Source organism: Aquarana catesbeiana, linkage group LG12 (assembly GCF_042186555.1).
Source record: "Aquarana catesbeiana isolate 2022-GZ linkage group LG12, ASM4218655v1, whole genome shotgun sequence".
Classification (NCBI taxonomy): Eukaryota; Metazoa; Chordata; class Amphibia; order Anura; family Ranidae; genus Aquarana; species Aquarana catesbeiana.
In genome coordinates this window covers 199995445-200015956 of record NC_133335.1, presented here as the reverse complement: position 1 = coordinate 200015956, position 20512 = coordinate 199995445, and positions in this window count along the sequence as shown.

Here is a 20512-nt window from a genome sequence, read left to right as displayed (position 1 = left end):
ACCGCGATTTTAGCGATGTCTTTGACAAAGGTCAAGCCGGTACTTTATCTCCACACCGGTCGTATGATTGCGCAATTGACCTTCAACTTGGTGCCATACCCCCTCATGGCCAGGTTTACCCTTTGTCTGTCTTGGAGGATAAGGCCATGGAGGAGTATGTTGCAGACGCACTTTCTCGTGGTTTCATCTGCAAATCCTCATCTCCTGCTGGTGCTGGTTTCTTTTTTGTGAAGAAGAGGAGTGGTGAACTGAGATCTTGTATTGATTATAGGGGTCTCAGTCGTTTCACGATTAAGAATGCCTATCCCATTCCGTTGATTACAGAGTTATTTGACCACCTAAAGGGAGCAACGGTTTTCACAAAGCTTGATTTGAGAGGGGCATACAATCTCGTCAGGATTAAGGAGGGCGACGAGTGGAAAACTGCATACCAGATCAGGTCATTATGAGTATCTCGTAATGCCTTTTGGACTTTGTAAAGCTTTGGCAGTTTTCCAAGAGTTCATTAACAATGTCCTCCAAGATTTGTTGCAGTTATGTGTGGTGGTTTATTTTGACGATATCCTCATATTTTCCAAGTCCCTGGAGAGCCACCACACAGATGTCTGTTGTGTGCTTCAGAGACTACGAGAGAACAATCTCTATTGTAAATTGGAAAAGTGCGAATTCCATTGTGAACAGGTGAAATTCCTGGGTTATGTCATTTCCACTGCTGATTTTTCGATGGACCCAGAAAAACTTTCAGCGGTCCTACAGTGGCCTTGACCCGTGGGTTTATGTCCTCGGCAACCCACAGAGTTGGTCTCCGGAGTCCATTAAGGCCTTTGAGAGTCTCAAGGTTGCCTTTGTTTCTGCTCCTGTGTTGGCACACCCTGATCCTACGTTGCCTTTTATCCTAGAAGTTGATTCTTCTGAGAATGGAGTTGGCGCCCTTCTGTCTCAACGTCCTAAGTCTGAGTGGCTACTTTTCCAAGAAATTGTCACCGGCAGAGTGCAATTGCGAGATTGGTGACAGAGCTGTTGGCGATCATTTTAGCCCTAAAAGCATGGAGACATCTCCTTGACGGTACCACTGTGCCGGTTGTCATTCTTACTGACCATAAGAATCTCACATTCTTGTCTGAGGCTAAGCGCCTCTCTCCCAGAAGGGCGCGATGGACTCTTTTCTTGTCGAGTTTTAATTACATTGTCTCATTCTTACCTGGTACTAAGAACGTAAGGACTAATTGTCACGACAATTTTCCTCCACTTCCAAGATGGAGTCGGTTCCGGTTCCTGTGATTCCTCCTGATCATATTCTGGATATGGTTCGCACCAGTCTTACTTCTCCTTTGGGTGACAAAATTTTTGCTGCTCAGGTCGATGCTCCTCCTGAGAAATCTTGTGACCGCTGCTTTGTTCCTGAGAGTCTCCGTACTGCCGTGCTCCAGACTTACCATTCTCCCAAGGCTGCTGGCCACCCTGGGAAGAATCAACTCTTTTGGGCCATTTCCCGACAATTCTGGTGGCCTAGTCTACATGCTGATGTAACCGCCTTCGTAGCTGCCTGTTCCGTGTGTGCTCATAGTAAGACTCCACGACACCTTCCAGTGGAGATCCAAAAAGGGTTTTTTTTATCTTTTGTTTTCTAAGGTACAGGAGAGATTTGGGGTCTTTTGGACAAAAGAGAACCTGTCATCCTTGATTGAAAAGTGCCAGAAAAGGCTTGGTTTGTTTCTACTTCATCAATTCATGTCACTGTAGTGATGTAGGGGCTAGCAGATGGAACAACCAAATGCATCAGGGGATCCAACACATCCTGAAGTGATGCTGAAGATTCTTCAGCAAGCTTATCTCTGGAAGACGGTAGATTTTAGCAATGCAAGCAGCCGGAGGGATCAGCATTAAATATTTTCTTTGCAGATACTGCTTGGTTTTACTTTTTTTAAAAAGCACTTTCAACATTTGTCTATGCGAAATGAAACCTGCACATCCATCTCGTTATAAATAAGGTCAGGTTTTGTTTTTTATGTAAAACTTTCATCTTTATTAAACTAAAAGAGAAATGCTGAGAAGCCGCAATATGGCAAGCAAAAGCTTAGCAATATATCTGCATAAAATAAAGTAAATTAATTTATCTTATTTGCAGTAAAGACAATTAAAATATAAACTTCCCTATTTACTGCATCATCTAAAAAATAAAAAAGGAAAGAAATAACTAAATAAGGAGATAACACTATACCAGCTTTAAACAAGGAAAGATGGTTATTTCCAGACAATCTGAATAAATATTTAATTTCACTTTGTGAGACTTTGCAACTATGTTAGCTCTATTGTTGTATTTTTTTTTACTACCTTTCTTTTTTGCTTTGACAGTAAAACTGCATTAAATGCATTCCATGTGAGGTATAAAATAGGACAGTCATGCTAATGTGGAGCTGTCATTAATGAGAAATCTAATATGAATATTGTCTCTTATTACTGCTCATAGCTATATAACTATAATTTGATTATATTGTATGTCTAAAATAACTGCTGGCATTTTACAGCTACATAGATCTATGCATTTTACTACATGGTGTGCTTTTCTTCAGCGCACACCACCCCATTGGGGTGGTGCTTACTGACCAGGTAGGAGACAAAACAATCTGCCTTGTCTTGCGGTGGAACTGCGATTTGCAAGGCTTTCCACCACAGTCCCACCACACATGGTGTGAATGGGCTCCAAAAAACAAACTCCAAGCAGATACAAGACACAAATTAATGCAGCTCTGTAGTCATATATAGATCATTAGTCATCCATTAATTTCCTGCAATGCCTCTACAGCAGAGCTCAAACCGACAGAATCAGCACATAGAGCAAATCAGTTGTTCAGCAATGCTTATGTGTTACTGTTTGCAAGGCACATGCTTATAAGAGTAGGTTAGGGTCCCGTTAAGGTTGGACTCTGCTCTGTTGCAACCAGTTGGGCCAAGACTTTTTTTCCCCTTAGGGTATAATAAGTGGGGATGGAACTGGTGTGGTGCATAGGAAGAGCAGGACCATGGAGAGCTTCATATAGGTGGTTTTAAGTTAGCCATGTGTTTCTCCTCTGTGGGCCCCAGCTTGGGTCAGGTTCAGTCATGTAGGAGTTAAAAAAATAAGATTAGCTTCTGACAAAGACTCAGAACACTGGCAATCAAATGCCTACTTCAATGCAGGATAATATGTTCTTATGGAGAGGAATATTATGTTATTATTTGAATCTTGAAATAACAGTTGTCATTAAGTAAAACATTGGGAAAAGCAAGTTCCTTGACTAGACATTCTTTTAATTGGTGAACTGGGAAGAGTGTAATGCCTAACATGGTGTTCTCACACCCTGGTGGGCCTAATACACAGCGAAGCCTGGTGACTGAAGTCTTTTACTGTGGCATTTGGGGGCGAAAGACAGTAAAGCGATTCCATTGCTGTGCTGAGGTGAAGGTGAGGGAGAGTGGTCCAAGAAGCAATGTACTCTTTGGGTCTCTATGTTACCACAGGTAAGCTGGCTTACCCACTAACGAACTGTGAGGCTGCATTCACTGTGGGCCATATGATCGTCAACAACCTGGTGGACCCTGTGGTCTCAAGATGGTGACGAGTTCCCCAGTTGTAAATAAGAAGTAGATATCCCAACCTCTTATGTCTCATGATTTGCAATGGCCCCCTACCGCAGGAACTGGATTATCAACTGCCACTTGCAGGCTCCACATAATTTAGCATAGTTGTCAGGAATCATGTGCCCTTTGTCTCTGTATTTTTACAGATGACCCAGCTAACCACTATGGACTGTGAGGTTGTATTCACTGTGGGCCATATGGTTATAAATAACCTGTTAGGCCTTGTAGTTGTTTTTGGGTACACTACCAAGTGGTTGCAGCTAATTCACGATCACTATACATTTATTATATATTTTTTCTTTTCTGAGTTTATTTTGACTATATTCAGTGTAGGTTCATGGTTTATATTTTCTTAAAAAATTACACATAGTAGCGCGCAAGTTTATTCCTTTATAACGCAAAATGTCATAAGCCTAGGCTTTTTACCAGACAAAAAACAGGAAGTGGGCTGTATAAGATATTTACTGGCAGAAAAAAAATGTTTTACTTTCCAAAATTAAAACAACAAGGGCAGAAGATTTAATAGATGGAAAGTTGAAAAAAATGACTGAAGGTCCACTTTAACTTTATAACTTTCTTTCATTACCTAAAGTTGTTCCAGGCCAGCGATTCAGAAAGCAGCCAGTGAGTACGCTGGTCGTTCAGAAGGAGATCAGCAGTCACAGCCAGGGCCGGTACAAGGCAGGGGAGGAAGGGGCAGATGCCCTGGGCGGCACAATTTCCTGGAGGAAGGGGGGCGCGGGTTAAGTGTCCATAGTGTGCTGCTAAAACCTTGTGACATTGTGACCGATTAGCTCCAGCCACGCCACAATACGGTAGAGCCAGAGCTGCCTGCAACGATGTGTCGGGTGCGCTCCTGCACCCGGCACGAGCCTGGAACCACTTCTTCACCCCTCTGCCAGGCGGAGCCACAGAGTAATCTCCGCCCGACAGGCGCTTCCTTGTTCCGGCAAGGCATGATGTCACTGAGCCGGCTGGGAGGCGGGATGAAGAGGCGTAGAGGACCATAGAGAGCTGCTGGCGCACTGAGCGCGACCTCGAGGAGGAACCAACCGCGCTGTATATCGAACAAGTAAGCATGCATATGCAGATTAATTAGGTAACTCGGGGGGGGGGGGGGGGTGGCTGAAGGGGGGGTAAATAATTATGAATGGTATTTATAATATGCAGCAAGAAGAGGGTTAATGTACTTTCACTGGTCACTGATGCATTAGTTACCAGTAGCAGTTAATTAACCCCATTGTGCTGCATTAGTGGTGTCAGTGTCAGTGTTAATGTATGCTGCTGCTTGAAGGGGTTTATAAACACTGACACTGGTACCACTAATGCAGCACAATGGGGTTAATTAACTGCCACTGGTAACTAATGCATCAGTGACCAGTGAAAGTACATTAACCCCCTTCTTGCTTCATATTACAAATACCATTCATAATTAACCCCTGCCAACCCACTGCAGTACATATACTGTGACTGGGCGGCAGCTACAGACACCGTGATTTACCCATATATCGCTGCCTGTTTTGGGCACATGCGGGGGGGGGGAGACAATTATTTTTCTTAAGATGGGTTCTAATAAGCCGCTATATGGTATATACAAATATGAGAGAAAAAAGGGGGAGAAAGGAAGCGAGTTGGTGTGAGGCAGAGAGAAGATATATGAGGTAAAGGGGGGGGCAGAAGATAGAGGGGGTGAAGGAAAGATAACATAGAGTGGGAGAAAGAAAGTGAGAAAGAGAGAGAAGATGTGGGGGGAAGAAAAGAGAGAGAGAGAGAGAGAGAGAGAGAGAGAGAGAAGATAGGGATGGGAGAAAGAGGGAGAGGAATAGAAAAGTGGGGAGATAGAAAAGGAAGGGGGGAGGAAGGAAACAGAGAGGGGGAGAGAAAAGAAAGAGGAAAAGGGGGTAGAGAAAGTGAAAGAAAAAAGAGGGAGATGGATAAGAAAAAAGTGGGGAAAAACAAGTGAGAGGAAAAATAGGGAAAGAGAAAGAGAAAACAGAAAGAGGGAGAAGACATCTCAAGTCTCCTGGAAGGTCTGCGGCGGCTCCCGCACCCCCGCAAGCGCCTCCCGATCTCCTGGGAATGATCGGTGCGGCGGGGATCAACTGTGATCACCAATCTCCTTTGTATAGATTTTTAGCTGACAGCCGCTAATATCCTTCTCTCCCTCCCGCGGCTGTCAGCTAAAAAGCTATACTGTGATTGTTGATCACAGCTGTCCCTCCAGCCACACCAATCATCCCCAGCTGCTCTGTGTGCTCCTCCCGTGCCCCCTCCATGTCCTTCTCTGCCCCCGTTCTCCTCTGGCCCCCTCCATGTCCTTCCTCGCCCCTGTTTTCCTCCGGCCCCCTCCATGTCCTTCTACGCGCCTGTTCTCCTCCAGCCCCCTCCATGTCCTTCTCCGCCCCCATTCTCTTCCAGCCCCCTCCATGTCCTTCTCTGCCCCGTTCTCCTCCCGCCCCCTCCATGTAATTCTCCACCCCCGTTCTCCTCCGGCCCCCTCCATGTCCTTCTCCGCCCCCGTTCTCCTCCGGCCCCCTCCATGTACTTCTCCACCCCCGTTCTCCTCCGGCCCCCTGCATGTACTTCTCCACCCCCGTTCTCCTCCAGCCCCCTCCATGTACTTCTCCACCCCCGTTCTCCTCCGGCCCACTCCATGTTATTCTCCACCCCCGTTCTCCAGCCCCCTCCATGTCCTTCTCCACCCCCTTTCTCCTCTGGCCCCCTCCATGTCCTTCTCCGCACCCCCTTGTACTCCTCCAGCCCCCCTCGTCCCCCTCAGCTGGATCTCCTCCTCTCCCGCCGGCTGCGGGGGGAACTAGTTAATGGACACAGCGAGCGAGATCGGTCCTGTGTCCTGTGATAAATGAGCAGTGTAAACTGTAAACTTTTGAGTTTTTACTCTGCTCAGTTTACGAATGGACAGGAGCCTCTGTCTATTGTTCATTCATCTTTAGTGCTGAGAAAGGGACTGGGGAATCTGTGTCCTCAGTCCCTTTGTCTGTCTCAAAGGGGAGATGTCAGGGGTTTGTTTAGACCCCTGACATCTCACCAAAGCCCCCCAAAAAATATTTTAAAAAATTGCAAATAAATTCTAAAAAAATGTAAAAGTGTAAAAAAATAAAACAACTATTGACACTACTCTCCCCTGCCCTACCAACACTGTCCACTGCCCCAAACCCCTCCCCCCAAAAAGCAACGTGAAAAAAAAAAAAAAAAAAAATTAAATTGTGTAAAAAAAAAAAAAATTATTAAAAATAAAAAAAAACTACTGACATCGTCCACATACCACCCACCCCCACCCCCTTCCCCAGAATCACTGCTAAAAAATATTGAAAAAGTGATTTAAGTAATATTTTGCCATGGTGGGTGGGGGGCATTTGCGGGCGTGAAGCGCCACCTCCCTGAAATGAGTTTGCCACCTCCCTGAAATGAGTTTCTGCAGGTTGGGATGTCTGAGAGAGAGAGACAGAGGGTGAACGGGCAGGAGAGAGAGAAGAGATGGGGGAGGGGAGGATGAAGGGGAAGAAAGAAAGGAGAAAAGGAGAGAGAGATAAGAATGGGGGGTGAAAGAGAAGAAAAAAAGAAAGAAAAGAGAAGAAGAGGGAGAGAAAGGGAGTGGAGAAAGGAGGGAGAGAGGGAAGAGAGGGGAGAGCAAAAGGGGAAGGGGCAGAGAGAGAGGGAAAATGTGGAGAGAGAGAGGAGTGAAAGCAAGAATAAAGGGAGATAGAGAGAGAAGAGAAGTGTCACGTACCAGACTGAAGGCTGAGGTGATGAGAGGGCTCCCCTTGCGGTTGAGTGCAGAGTCCCTCTGGAGTAAGAAACAGAGGCTGCTATGCCCAGAGATGCACGGGTTGCCTGCCGGTAAAGCTGTCTGGTTTCATCAGCACCCTTTCACTACGTTCACTTCACATACGCAATTTGAGCTGCGCATTGGGAGTTAGTTACTGTCACGTTTCTTTGCATTACACTCTGTTTTCGAAGGGAGACCCTTCACCTATGCAGACAAGGTCGCTAAACGTTGAGCTTGCTGGCAGTGCAAGCATTAGCAGGCCGAGCACACGTCACGAACTACAGAACACAACATTCCTACTTAGGCCGTAACAGACTTCAGCTTCCCGCCTCAGTATGCCCTAGGGGCTCTGGTCCACAGGTTTGTGCTCAGCACAGACGGGCACCCGAGCTATCGGTCACCTCCTGGCTCCCCTCGGTTGCAACGCGCTCTTTTGAGTTTTTAAACTTCCACTTAACAACATTCAACTTTTCAGAGCGCAAACCAGCTTTTTCACTGCGCCTGTCATTTTTCTATCCTTACTGTTTTCCTTCTTGTCTGTTTTCTGTATGCAATTCCTCTGTTCCTTTCTCCCATAACGACTCTTTTTAACACATGCATTCCCCCTCTCCTTGTCTTATAGCTGGAGCCATGTTGCAGACCGGCAGTGAAGACTTCGTCTCTGCCCCTCTGTCACCTTCCGCGGGTTCAGAGCGCGGCAGCATTCAGTCTCTCAGGGCTTGGACCATCCCCAAGCTTATAGCGGAGGTCCTCAAGCTATCGCCCAACTCCACTCCATGGTGACCACGTTGTCCCCAGTCTCTTACCTGGATCCTTTCGCACCAAGCACAATGCCAGAAAGTCATTCACTACCTTGATGACTACTTGCTGATTGAATGGCCCGGCTAGCCCCCATTACATTTGGACGGATAAAGAGTGGTATTCGGCCATCTCAACGTGCCCAAAGAGGAGTATAAAGTGGAAGGCCCTGCGCAGTCCATCACCTTCCTAGGTATATCTTTAGACACTCGCTCCATGCAGGCCAGCCTACCTCCCGACAAACTGGCCCGGATAAGGTCGGTTATACACACCGTTACCCTTTCACAAGGGTGTACCAAGAGACAGCTACAATGCCTGTTAGGGATGCTCAATAGTGCCGTGAGCATTGTCCCTCAGGGGATCCTTCATTTCCTGCCTCTTGGTTTTCCTCTCTCAAGTTCGAGACCCTGTTCAAATTCTCCGGCTGGACCAATTTGACAATGTGGGATGAGTTCCTCGCTAACTGAAGCGGCATATCTATGTTTATTCCATTAGCATCAGCTTCATTACCTCATGTAGTCACAAACGCCGCAGCCTCCACAGGCTTCGCTGCAATTTTTGGCCACTACTGGTTCGCAGGACTGTGGCCACCAGAGATCCTCCTGATCCCTGGGTTTAGCCAGTCATCTTCAATTTTTGAACTCTATGTGGCAGCTTAGGTCTGGAGCCATACTTGGACAGGGCAAACAGTGGTCTTTGCTACAGACAATTAGGCCACGGCCAAAATCATAAACAAAGGCAGATCCAAATCGCTAGCCATCATGTCTTTCCTGCGTAGGCTGGTGCAGTTGTCCCTTCAGCATCAATTCAATGTGCACTGCACGTATATCCCGGGCAAGTGCAACGTCGCAGGAGATGCACTGTCCCGCTTTAACTATACTTTGTTCTTTCTGCAGGAACCCGTAGCCGACCCGATCACTTCTCCTATCCCACCTTGGTCACAGCTGGCGATGGATTAGAGGAATACCTTCACAGCGCGACCCATCTCATTAACCAGTTGTGGCCCACAACACACTGAAGGCCTATCACTCCGTCTGGAATGCCTACGACCGGTTTCTAGCCTCATACCCTTGGGCAGCGACAGGAGACATCAAGCACGTCCTGGCCTTTATATCATATTGCCACATGCAGCTGACTCTATCTCATAACTCCATCAGGCTGTACTTAGCCGGCATCCAGCATTACTTGTCCTTACAGAACTCTGGTAAGCTTTCCTTGTTTGCAACCCACCCAGTCAAATCCATCCTACGTGGCATCCAGAAACATCAGCCCGTAGCCAATAGCAGGCACTTACCCAAAACAAGTGCCATCTTCAGGTACATGTCTCCTCTCACGTTCCCCATTTGGGTTCTTACCCAGCCTGGTCATCCAAGCGGCTATCTACCTGGCCTTCTATGGCTTTTGCAGCCTAGCAAGTTCACCTTTAGTGACCCCAGCTGCCAGATAGTGCACAGACGCCACCTGGCTCGCCTTCAAGATCACTTTGTCTTACACCTCACGGTGTCCAAAACCCATCAGTCTGGCCCCGGGGTCGACGTCAAGCTCTCAGAGATCCCCAACGTCTGGTGCCCAGTAGCGATCCTCAACCGGTTATTGTCACATCTGCCCAGCCAGTCTGAATCCAGCCCGTTGCTTTTCCTATCAGCCCCCTGAGTGGCAGCCAGTTCATCAGACACGTTAGGATCCTCTTGATTAACCTAGGCCTTGACCCCGGCTGGCATTCTGGACACTCGGAGCAGCCTCAGCCACTTCTCAGCACGGGGTGCCAGACAATGTCATCAAGGAGTTAGGCAGGTGGAAATCCGCCTGCTTCGCCAGGTACATTCAGGACCCTCAGGTAGGAATGTCGCAAGCCTTCAGCAAGCTTGCTCAATAAGTGTCACCGGACCAATAAAGAATTACTTTACTATCCAAGTATTTTTGCCCCCTTTCTTGGCATACCGGCCAGCCGACCAGGGCACACCTCAGGTCTATGTTATTTTGTAAGTCTTGTGGCTCCTTTATGTGGTTCATATCTGTCTCAGGTTGAAGGGCTTCAACGATAAATAGAAAGGCCAGTTTGGTGGCCTGAATTTATGGGAGGAGTCTGGAGGGCTATATAAGCAGACCACTGACCTGTGGTTCTTGTCAGTTCCAGTGCGCGGTACCCTCCCACCCGTTCCCCTTTTTCAGGGCACTTCTCAACACATTCTCTCCACATTCATCCATTACTTATGTTGGCTATGCCCCGTTTTTTGGCATACCGGCCAGCTGACAAGGGCACACCTCAGGTCTATGTTATGTTGTAAGTCTTGTGGAGTCTTTATGTGGTTCATATCTTTCTCGGTTGAAGGAGTTTGACCGTAAATATATATATATAATTTACCTTTATATATTTGTCTATATTTATATACGTTTGTATCATAATGATTCAGTATCAGATTCCACACACGTTTGTGATTTAGAGAGTGCTCTGCTTTTTCTTGAGCCTTTAATACAGTCACAAAGGGAAAAAAAATTGCAATTTTTATATTCATATTTATAACAGTCCAAACCAGCTCCTGTGCTCAGACTGTCATGTGCAGTCTAAACATGAAACAAACCCGTATCCCCATCCGTAGCCGTCCTTCTGTAATTAGATGGCAGAGTGTGGAGTTGTGTTTGAACACTTGTCCAGTTTGATATTTCAGACTGATATTTTCTTACTTAGTTTAAAGCCAGAGCTAGATCAAAAGAAGATTCCACTGTATTACTGAACACCGTATATCTAGGGAAGGTCAGAATCCATAGTGGCAGATCGGGTCCAGGTATTAGGTCACTTAGAGGATGACTATTCTTTTAGACTTTGGTGCTAATTTGTTATTTTTCAATTATTGGGTTGCCAAGCTATAAATTGTGTATTTTCCTGTTTATGCGCCAGTAATACTGCTCTGAATCCCTAACCAAACTGAACGGCTGCTCTGCAAACAATGGACACAGGCCACAAACAAGGTCTGACAAACTCTATAGAGAATACTAAAGCCAAATTCTAGCCTAAAAATTTTATATAGAGTGGGCTAAGATTTCTTACAATCATTGAAATAGTTGGAATATATGTCTTATATGCACAGTATATTATATTATTGGATTTTTGCCACCCTTTTTTTTTTAACTGTATGACTATGTCATTACACATTACACAATTTGTCATATGGGTGGTCTTAAAAGTCCCTACTACAAGTATATATTTTGAGTATATTTCTTTTAAGACATGTAATATGTTGATCTACATTGAAATTGCCTGTTTATCACTCTGAAAGGTGAAAACTTGAGGCTTTATATACAGTCCACTTAACTGCTGCCGGAGACCATGTTGGAGTAATTTGTCCTCACTTCCGGGAGAGAGGCTGGAATAAGAGGACTGTAATTGGCTACTACAGCTAAGTGCCGCTGCCACTGTTGTAGACATTTGCCTGGTGTCCAGGGAGATGACTTGGGACTTGCTGTTGAGAGCCATGTGTTGCTGTGCTAGACTGTCCTGCTGAGCTACTGTTCCAGTTTTCCATGGCTTCAGTGTTCCAGTTTTCCTGCTCTTCCAGAGTGTTCCAGCTGTTTCAACTTTCCTGCTGTTTCAATGTTCCAGTTATTCCAGTTTTCCACCTGTTACAGTTTTTTGTCTATTTCAGTATTCCAGCTGTTCCCATTCCTACTAGGAGGAGGCATTATCCAAAGCCAGCTTGGGAGAGTCGAGACCTTTGGTTGGACATCAAGGGGCTGCCTGAACCCCGGGGATCAACTTTGTTAGTGGTGGGAGGCCTCTTGCCCACCATCTTGTCTTGAGTGCTCCACTGTGAGGTCAGGGCACCCAATGCCAGCAGGACTGTTTTACTGTTATTAAGTCCCACTGCTCAGTGGAGTAGGCAGGGCCTTCAGATTTCAGTTTGTTCTCTTTTGATATACTGTACTGTCAGTTGTAGCTGTGCAGTCATCCTAACATGCTCTGACATTGCATTCGGATTTTTGCCTTAAAGAAAGCCCATTTATACAATTGCAAGTGTGTTGATGTTCTCTATTCCAGGTACGGGGGCTTGTCATTACTTGAAGGCAGGCAGAGGGATCCAAACAATCCAGCAGCTCCTCCATGGGTAATGCTGTATTTTTTTCCACATAGCATACTACATATTTTTTAATTGTTCTATTCTATGGTGCTCCACACACAAAGAGGTGCTGTGCAGTGTATGCTGCTGATGAGACTGTCTGTGAAAGTCATACTGTTCTGTAACATCATATACAGCTTTAAGGCATCTCCCAAGCATGTTATTTAAAATGATTCTAAACCTTATTATTTTTTTTAAATAATAAACTTGTTATATTCACCTGCTCTGTGTAATGGTTTTGCACAGAGCAGCCCCAATCCTCTTCTTCTGGGGTCCCCTGCCAGCACCTCCTCTTCAGTGAGTGTCCACCAAAAGAAGACGTTTCCTATGGGGGCACTCGTTTAACCTTGATCCCATGCCTACCTGTGCCTATAGATGCAGACAGTGGGACTCGACCCCAACCTTTAATCCCTCATCATAGGATTTGATTAACAGCAGCCAATGGCATCCCTAGGGAGGGCCAGAGGGCCCCCCCCCCAACATTATGCTGTGCCCCACCATGTGCCCCCCAATTTAAAAAAAAAATATTTTTTTTTTTTTTACAAAAAGGCAATGTCTAAGAGGGAGAGCGTCCCCAGTCAGCTCCTGCGGGTGATTCCTCCCTCTGCTCGCTGACACTGCATAATGCGAGCGCTCACACAACCACGGCCGCCCGATCTGCTCCTTCCCATGCATCCTCATTGGCAGGGAGAAGAGCGAGTTGCAGGAAGGACTCCACCAGGACTCTCAGTTATTGAAAAAACAGACTGATTTCTCCCGTCCTTAGGACAGGAGAACCAGCCTGTAAATTCCAAGAGATGCCAGACCAGCTCTGTCAATAGCAGGGGCAGGACAGCAAGAGGAGGCTGGGGAACCCCAGAGTGGCAAAACACCAGGGCCCGGTGGCAAGACAATCTTTGCAACCCTGATAGTTCTCCCACTGCTTTGGACCCTTATATTTTCTTGGTGACATATATCTCTTGTTTTCTGCCACCCTGGGGGGCCCCCAATACAGTAGGAAGGAAGCTCACTGCAGAACATGTGAAAGAGCCATTGTGGGATTGTAGTAAAGGGCCCCAGGACAGGATATATATATATATATATATATATATATATATATATATATATATATATATATATATATATATATATATATATATATATATACACATACATGTGTATATATATATATATATATATATTTATAATTGCATTTTATAGTTGCCCCCCCTACTTTTGTCCCTGTCCCCCCATGTGCCCCCCCTAAATATGAAAGCTGGAGACGCCACTGACAGCAGCAGGAGCCAAGGGCCAAGTTCTGGTTTGCCAAATTTTGAGCAAGATTCACCAAACCCTTGGTGAATTGAACATGGGCAGATTCGCTCTTCACCAGTTTTCTCTTATAGGTTATACTAATCTAGGAAGCGATAGGATTTTGTCATGTTTGTCTTGTACATGTTACCCAAGCACAGCCTGTTTATTGAGAAAGGTGGTTTGCAGCAGAATGTGTATATTTCTATTTACCAATAAAGGTGACAAAATTGCAGGATTTCTGTAAATATTGCTATGATTGAAATCACATCAGTTTATCCTTGTGCATTAGCATCCAGCAAGAACGCTATATCCTAAAGATGTACCTGGTGAGCTGTTTGATGTAAAATCACTTCCTACCGCTAAATATTTCTGTCTCAGTAATCAAAGCAAAAGCACAACGGGCCAGTGGGTTTAGAAAGTTTCCTCTATGTTCTCACTTATTTAAAACACAGCAGCAGTGTTTTTTCTTCATATATTTTGGTCAAGACAAAGAAATGCCATGTTTAAAAAATATTATTCTATATTTTAGTTTAGGTAAATTTAAAAATTTAAATAAGAAAGATGTATCTCTGCGCTGTGGTGGGGCTGCAGCTGACACAGATAAGTAATACACCAAACCTATAAACAACCTTAAAAAAATGGCAGACGGACCACTTCCTGTTTGCAATTTCTCTAAGGAGACACCGTGATTTAAGTAGTTTTGAGAGGCTATATAAACTAGTTTGATGTCTGACACTCGACCCCTTGATAACATCCTATTGGACGAAACGTGTCGGGGAGGAGACACTAGTGCTGACATCAGGCCACTTTCTGATACCGGGTCGGCAGCGGCACCCATTGTTATATGTTTTTATGATGTTTTTATGATTTATTTTATTTTGGCTTTTAACTTACTATTCCAATAAATACTACACTATGGAGAGTTCATCTGGCTCCCGGTGAGCTTTATTTACAACAGCTACATCTGGATGGTGCGAGTTGCTGAACAGCCTTCCTCACAAAAGATGGCGGATCTACACTGAGCGCGTGTTTGCTGCTGTAACGGCAGCCAGCTTTTCTGGTGAGTGTCCATTTCACAGGGGTGCGGTGGATGATTCTGAAGCACTGTACGCTTCATTTTTCAAGTCACCACCAAATTTTTGTGCACATCTTTGCACTGAACTATTGTGTTTTCACCTATAAGTTTATATTGCTGATCCTATCATGGGACTGTGCATTTAAATCTATATTTTTCAATACATTGTTTTTTTTATTGTTGCTTTCCATCCACTTGATTTGACTTCTACATATATATATATATATATATATATATATATATATATATATATATATATATATATATATATATATATATTTTTTTTTTTTTACATTTTTTCACTTTTAACACTTTTTTGGACTTTATTTTAATGTGCTGTCTATTTATAACACATTATTCTCATCTCATTGCTCAAATTTACTTTTGGCGCTGCACACTTTTTCTTAAAATTTAAAACATAGCCTATTGATATTAGGTTGTCTTCTATCCAGCCAACAGGTGGAGTTCCTGGCACCCACTTACATGTTTTCCTCAGACTTCTCAGCTCTTTTTTGCCTGAATAGTCAGCTGTTTAACAAGCTCAACAGCTCAATCTGAAAAGAATACATAAGTAAATGAAGTATTACAATAACCCTCCCTTATCAGATGGCTCTATCCAAGGTTTCAACTAGATAGGACAGTCTGAAGAGAGATATTTCCTGTTGTGTACTCTCCGTAGAAAACTCTTAGTATAGATCTGCTTTATGAGAAGGAGCAGTAAGGCTGCCTCCATATCAATTCAAAATCACAAATTATGCACAAAAACAATGGTTTTCAAACATTAACACATATTAATACAATTATTTACATCAAGCTGATCTCATCTACAGTTTTATCTAACAATATAATTAAACACTATAAAAAATCATTACTAGGTTTTCTCCTTGCATCAACACTGTCTTGTCCCCCTTACTGAAAGAAAGCAAGGAACACCAAATGGATAGTTTGGTTGGTTAGAAGGATAGACAAATAGACATTTTAAACAAATACATTTGTTGATAATTTGTTGATATATATATATATATATATATATATATATATATATATATATATATATATATATATACCCTGTTTCCCCGAAAATAAGACCTAACGTGATTGTCGGTGATGGCTGCAATATAAGCCCTACCCCCCAAATAAGCCCTAGTTAAAGTCCTTGTAGGTCTTATTTTCAGGGTAGGGCTTATTTTCGGGGAAACAGGGTAGGGCTTATTTGGGGGGTAGGGCTTATATTGCAGCCATCACTGACAATCACGCTAGGTCTTATTTTCGGGGAAACAGGGTATATATATATATATATATATATATATATATATATATATATATATATATATATATATATATATATATATCAACAATTTTTTGGGTCTAGAAAAGTTCTCTTTTTCAGGGCTTAAGGATTGATAAGGCAGCCTAGGAAAGTTTTTTAAGAAACGTTAGTCCATCGGACTGACCTTCCACAAGCCTTGAAGAAGGAGCTGTTTTGAGATCCTTGAAACACGTTGACATTTTCAGATTTAGATTTAGAGTGCTTTATCATTCTCAAGGGAAATTTTATCACATTGTGATGAAACAGATTTCACTTACATTTAACCTGTCCACCATTTTACCCTTGTTGTGCCAGGTGGTTTCTTTGGTTTATGGTTAAACCCAGTATCCCCTAGCACACCACAGAAACCTATGGTTTGAGAATACCATTTTAAACTCATCCAAACTAGCGTAAAGCAAAATTTAGATTTACCATGAGATGGGCTGCTTCTCCTCAAGCCCTAAAGAATAGACTTCCAAAAAAATGCATTGGAATTTTCACACTGTCCTCTGACTTTTTCTGGCACCCCTTTCATTTTTAGTTATACCCAAGGTCCACAGGCACCTATATTTTAGACGTAACTCTTTAAAATTAATCTCATCCTGGAATGGTGTAGTACACCAGGTAATACCTTCCCCAACCTACATTTTCCACCCTTTTTGTCTTACAGAAAAGTTTAGTTTTTCCATAAAAAGTTTTCATCTGTCACGACCATCACTCACACCAATCTGTCTTCATAAAATGACCACTTTTACACTTGTACAATGTAGTGGATATGACATTTTGTGAATGCAAGGGGAAAAAAAAGGATGGGAAATGAAAAATCTGTAAAAGTTGAGAAGGTGTCAGTGGGCATGAGTTATAGTTTTCTACAAGTTATACTGAGGAATTATTAGTTACTGTTGTCTTATTTTCATAAAATGCACATTGAGCGAGTACAATATAGCTGGAGACATTTATCAATCTAAAGGGTATTCTCCTGTCTTGTCACAGCAGATTCATGACCCATCCAGAAAATAAATGTACTCTATACACAAATATGAAACTGCAAGGGGGATAAGAGCTGTGGCTGGTAGACGATCATTTTCCGGTTACATTACAGAAGATTATATTATATGCCATAAAAAGAACAGTGTGTGCTCTTGTCAATACAGCTAAAGCTCACAACCCCATAGCAATAAACAGTTCAATGTTAACCTCCTGACCCAACCATAGTATCTGCTTTCTAAGCCCTCCACAGGGTCGTCTATTACAGGAGCAGACTGGAGGTTAATAGAAAGTTGAAGATAAAGAAACGTACACTGCAACTAAAAGAATAACCAAGGAAATTTTCAGCTAAGAACTGCTGACAAAAATGATACAGTTGGGCCTTGTGTATTAACGGGAAAATATAACAGTTTTTGGTGAAGTGTATTTTTTGAGTGTTTAGCAGTTTATAAATTGATCTTTTATGTCATTTTTTCGATATTTGTATAACAGCTTTATTTTTATTTTTTTTTTACAGACAAAATTCAGCACATGGCGCATCTGCAGGATTAGTATTTTTCAAATTGCCCTTTAACCATATTTTGTTATCTGTGGGCTACAGTTAGCCTAGCTGTGTCTCTACGGTGAGTTCTCTATGCCACGTGCTGTTCAGCATTCTTCAGCAGGCTTTGCTTAAGTTATGAATACGGTATTTAACAATCCAGCCAATCACCTTGTTTCTGGGTTTGGTGGTGTGACCTGGGGAGGTGTTAAATGTTTGGCACACTTCCTGCCATATGGTCTTTCCTCCTGGTTTCAGGAAATGGATCACCTACTGATAGCATTGTGGTTCCTGCACCAGAAGGTTGTAATTTTAATGTCCACCAGCAGCTGTCTCCCAGCAACCAGCAGATCTCAACAATTAGTGTTCACCATAGGTGTGCGCAGCCCATTGCATGTCATGGTCATAGGTGCGAACATTTAAAAAAAAAAAGCACTGAGCGTGTCACCTGCCACGTCGCCTGCCACCAGCAGAGTCCTTACTTGAATCAGGTGCCCTGGCAGAGTCCCTCCTTGCATAACATCAGATTCCTCAGTCCCCCTTTTCCCATCAGAGTCCATAGTTACCCCCTTTCCAATCCTTCTTCACATCAGAGTCTGCAGTCTTCTGGCACCTTTGTACATTACAGTTCTCAGTTTCCTCCTTTCCCATCAGAGTCCCCAGCACCCCCCCTTCCTTCATCACATCAAAGTCTGCAGTCACCTGGCACCCTTTCACATTAGAGTTCTCAATTCCCCCTTTCCAATCAGGGTCCTCAGTTCCCCCCTTTTAATCAGAATCCTCAGTCCCCCCTCTTTCCAATCAGAGTCCTCAGTCCCCCCTCTTTCCAATCAGAGTCCTCAGTCCCCCTCTTTCCAATCAGAATCCTCAGTCCCCCTCTTTCCAATCAGAGTCCTCAGTCCCCCTCTTTCCAATCAGAGTCCTCAGTTCCCCCCTTTCCAACCAGAGTCCTCAGTTCCCCCCTTTGACATCCGAGTACTCTCTCCCCCTGTTCCCATCAGAGTCCATAGTTCCCTCCTTTCCAATAAGAGTCCTCAGCCCCCCCCTTTCACACCAGAGTCCTCAGACTCCCATTTCCAATCAGAGTCCTCTGTCCTTCCCTTTCCCATCAGAGTCTTCAGTTCCCCCTTTCCAGAGTTCTCAGTTCCCCACTTTCCAGAGTCCTCAGTTCCCCACTTTCCAGAGTCATCAGTTCCCCACTTTCCAGAGTCCTCAGTTCCCCACTTTCCAGAGTCCTCAGTTCCCCACTTTCCAGAGTCCTCAGTTCCCCACTTTCCAGAGTCCTCAGTTCCCCCCCTTTCCAGAGTCCTCAGTTCCCCCCTTTCCAGAGTCCTCAGTCCCCTCCCCCCCCTTCACATCATTCTAATGTTCCCTGGAATCATTTCACATCACAGCTCTCAGTCCCCTCCTTTGGCATCAGAGTCCTCAGGTCCCCCCTGCCCCCTTTCATATCAGGGATGTCAGTTCCCCCTCCCCCTTGACATTAGAACCTTCAGTCCCCCATACCTTCCTTTCACATCAGAGTCCTCAGCACCCCCATCGTTTTGGGCCATCGTTCTGGAAGACATACAGTTAGCAGATGTGTATCCCAGACTCTGCTTCTCCTTCTGTAAGCAGCACATCCCCCAGGAGAGGGGAGAGAGGCAGGCTGAGACTTCTAAATGGGGGCTGACCGATCTCCTCCTCCTTCAGACCTCGGATACATGACACCTCTGCCTACACCCTGTCCTGCCATCCTCCGCTGCCAGCACCCTGCCATCCTCCCATGCTGGACATACAGCATGGTGATGAGAGCAGCCGCTGCGCCGTGTATTCAATGGAGAGGGGAGGGGCCGATCCGTGCGAGAGGAGAAGCCGATTCATTGGCTGCACGGATTGAGCCCCCTTCCTCTCTCCACTGAACACAAGGGGGAGGGATCTAGCGGCGGCAGCGGCTCAGGCGGCCATTTTGCTGAAGCCAGCTGCAAAAAAAGGTAAAATCCAAACATTCCCGATTTCCCTGGGCAAATCCTGATTCGGGACAGCCTCCGATCGGGACGAGGGTCCCAAAATTGGGATTGTCCCGGGAAATTCGGGACTGTTGGCAACTATGCATGGTTATGCAATAGAGTTTTCTGTCAGCTTACCTGTCTCCATGTGTTCATCTCTAAAGACCAGCTGCCTTTCACCTGACTGGTTTTATAACCTTCTCCTCTAAGCATGGCCCCACCCCAGGCCCTATCAGGGAACCTTATATTAACCTGTGCACTGCAAGCCAGCAGTGCTGATCAACCATTGTGTGTTAGCTTTCGTGTGTACTTGCTGTGTTTCCTACGTCTGATTCCAGTTACCGACTTTGGCCTGTTCTTAACTATTCCTGTCTGCTCGTGACCCTGACCTTTGGCGTGTCCCCAACCATCCTTGTTTGCCTGTGACCCTGAACCTTGCTGTGAACTCTGTTGTCCTTGTCTGCTTGTGGCCCCGACCTTGGCTTGTCCCTTACTTTACTTGTTGTTCCAGCCTGCTGCCTCCTTCCTCTTCTCCTGTAGTCTACCGTGAGCATGAGCTGTGAGACCCTGGGGGCCGCGACCTGGAGCCAGACTGCAGCGCAGTCCATCCTCACCACTAGAGGCTCTGGTGAACACCTGCTGGCTCTTAGACTCCGCGCCCTGGGGAATCTATGCTCTATCTCCCAGTGGGATCTGTGTCAGTGATCCAGTAGACCTGCTTCCTGAAACTCCCAGGGTTCAGTCCGCAGCAGTCAGTCCTAGGGTCCACTACCTAGCGGTGCACTTCTGACTCCTACAGAGTGCATCTGTCACCTAGCCTCAAGGTGACCTGACATTGCATTAGGGTGTGCACCCCAAAGCTCAAGCACACATGCTGTGTGTAAATGTACACAGTGTCATTAGGGTGATGAATGGTGTCAGTAGAGCAGTGGATGTGTCAGTAGGGCAGAGGTTGGTGTCAGTAGGACATTGCATGGTGTTATTCAGTAGAGCAG